The sequence below is a fragment of the Elephantulus edwardii genome, unplaced genomic scaffold (assembly GCF_000299155.1).
Source record: "Elephantulus edwardii isolate Elephantulus edwardi_28Jun2011 unplaced genomic scaffold, EleEdw1.0 scaffold00012, whole genome shotgun sequence".
NCBI classification, from domain to species: Eukaryota; Metazoa; Chordata; class Mammalia; order Macroscelidea; family Macroscelididae; genus Elephantulus; species Elephantulus edwardii.
The window spans coordinates 24,027,457-24,030,502 of NW_006399762.1; the positions used below are offsets into that span (position 1 = coordinate 24,027,457).

The 3,046-nt window shown below is 34.8% G+C and overlaps 1 pseudogene; it reads right to left on the minus strand.

Annotated features, from left to right (window-relative positions):
- Window positions 1-3,046, minus strand: part of LOC102848999 — an 84,196-nt pseudogene that overhangs the window by 29,252 nt on the left and 51,898 nt on the right.

Here is a 3,046-nt window from a genome sequence, read left to right on the forward strand (position 1 = left end):
CTAAACAGTGCTTCTCGAAGCCAGAGCAGTCATTTGTATGATGATACCACTCTGCCTCTCATTGACCGGAACCAAAAATCAGGTGACACTGGCTTTTCCTCGGTTTGGTGATTCTGAGTGTGGGCTGAGGGACATTCAGGACTACAGATGGCACAGAAGCACTTGTGCTTCCTGCTGGTGGTCAGCATAAGTCAAGGCAAACTGAACTAGTCACGGCAATCTTCATTTCAATTTATTCATAGATTTTTGTCTTCCTAAAAATAAAATCCTGGTTTCACTAAAAAAAAAAAAAAAAGGGGGGGGGGCAATCTCTTCCTATGAAATTTACAGTCTCTGGAAATCCAAAGGGTCAGTCATGGTTTTGATCTAGGCAGTAAAAGGATTGGGGAGTAAATAGTTTAAAGTTTTGAGAGCCATACTATCTCTGTAGCTAACTACACAGTTTTATCATTACAGTGTCATAGAAACCACAGAAAACACAATAAAAGAAAGATGTAGCTACGTTTCATAGCATAAACTTCTACTTACAAAAATTTGGCACAGGGTTCAGAGTTTGTGGAATCCTGTCCTATGCCCGTACTGAAGACAACTTACATTTTTTAAAAGTATTTTCCCCCCTCATTTTACAGATCTAGATTCTTTTTTGGAACCTAGTTTTCTTCTCACTAAAGCACATAAACAAATTATATTTGATGCAGATATATGAATTTCTCCAAACCACAAAAAAGTAAGGTAAGATTGACTTTCAAAATGTGTTTCATGATGGCTAGCAAAATACTTACTATTAAGTATTATTACATTTCACCAAATTTCTGAGAGGAAAATCAGCTCAGTAACTCAATAATTTAAAAAAATTAATATTAATTTAGCTTTGATTTAAAATTCTAAGTATCTATGACTCTGGCATCTGAATTTGTACCTATGATCCATATGAATTGCCAGGGCTTTGGTAGAATGGAGAATAGTCTCACAGAAATGCAGTGTCTTTCCATGACTAAACACCTACTTGAGGATACTGCTGATATCCAGAATACACTGGATTATTGGACTGTACTCCAGAATTAAGTGGTGCTGCAGCATTCTGATAACCAGGCTGAAGAGTCGGATAACCATAACCAAAAGGTTTAGTCATTTTTGTCGGCTGAGGAGTAGCTGGAGCCAGAGTTGGGGCAGGATCAGGTTCAGGGGCCGGATCAGGAGCAGGACTGCTGGTTGATGAGGAAAGTATATCTAAAAAAGGACAAAGCAGTTGATGCCTGAGAATTGAGGCTCTCTAGAAGTCATTTAACCTGAGGAAACCTTTTGTACAGCATTTAGGTTTTTTTCTCGGTTTAATTTTTATTATGAAAATTTTCATACACACTCAAAGACTCATGAACCACACATATCTTTATCACTGAGCTTCAACAATTAACAAATATTTTGCTGAACTTGATCTATAAATTATTCCCACTATGATTTACAGTAGTATTTACAAACAAATCCACCTCTCAACACAAATATTTCAGTTAGTATTTCTAAGAGAAAAGAAACTTTATAAATTATATGTAGCTGAAGCAATCTTTTGATGTAAAAATCCTATCAGCAGGAATGGACCTAGAAACAAAGCACAAACTACTCTTTTCTCTACTTTGACACTTAGATGAAACTGTCATCTAGATATATATATATTTTTTTTAAATGAGTAGGTAAAACTTTAAAAACTGTCAAAAATTCCTATTTTTTTTCTGTTGAATTATGTTTTTGAAAGTTATTAACTGACACCTAGAATCTAGAACAAATAATAATGAGTAGTGGAAAGGTTTACACACAAATAGCACCAATCTTGGAGGGTGAAAAGGATGGGAAGAGAGGAAAGAGAGAATAAAAAATTAATGAACAGCAAAGTTGGGTGAAAGGAAAAGCAATACAAAATAAGGGGTTGATTAGAAATAATCACAGTCTGGTGTGCTGCCAACCCAAAGGCACCCAATTCGCATCTGTCAACTGCTATGTGGGAGAAAGATAAGCAATTTCCTCCCGTGTGATTAACTGCCTCTGAAAATCTGCTGGAGTGTCAGCTGTGGCCTGTTTCTGACTTTATGGTACATAACAACAACAACAACAATAATCAGTTTTAATTAATGCAATAAAATGCGTATGGATGACTAAAAAAAATCAATGACATAAATTTTTAGTCAAATAAGAATAATGCACAAAATAAATGGTATGGGGTGGGGGGAAGAACATCAAACAAGTTACCTGGATAACCACCTCCTTCTAAGGCATCATAACTGTTGGGCATTGGAGAAGCGCTGCTTGTGGTAGAAGAGCTGTCTACACCTAAAAGGAAAATCAGGACAAGAGATCTACTAAGTTTAAATGACAGAATCATCTTGGGAGAGCCTTTGGAAAATTTGAAAAAGATGTTTTGTTGAATAAAGAAAATTCCTAACTAGACTCAAAAAAGAAAAATGACCAATGCTCAAAGTGTTTTTAAAATTATAGATAAGACTCCTGTTAACTGAGAGGATGGGAGTGAAACAAATATGAAGCTGATGAGTAGAATCAAATCTAAACACAAAGACATCTTAAGAGAAATGGTACCAAACTAATAAAATCAAATAAATACACATTTTAGAATGACTAAATGTTAGTTAAGTCACATCTTGTGAATACATCCACCAATTTTCAAGCACTATAGTAAATGCATTTCCTCAGTATTAGTCTACTGTATAGCAGTAACATTTTGAAGACTTTCAGAACACAGCACAGCAGTATGAAGCATTCATACAAGAAGCCTGGATTAATGCCTCCCATGTAATGAAACTTTATAGTGCCTTAGTTATTTACTGCAGAGTGCAGATTAAATGCTATCTGCCATAACAAGCAAGAGAATGAATAGAAAGCATGCTCATAAATATAAAGGTTAGACTGTAACTATTTTTATTATGTATGCTCATTTAAGAGAATTTTCAGCAGCAAATTTGTTGTGTTTACATATAGTAGAATATACAAGATTTAGTCACTCAATATTTTATTGAAGCCTGTAATTATCATATATATA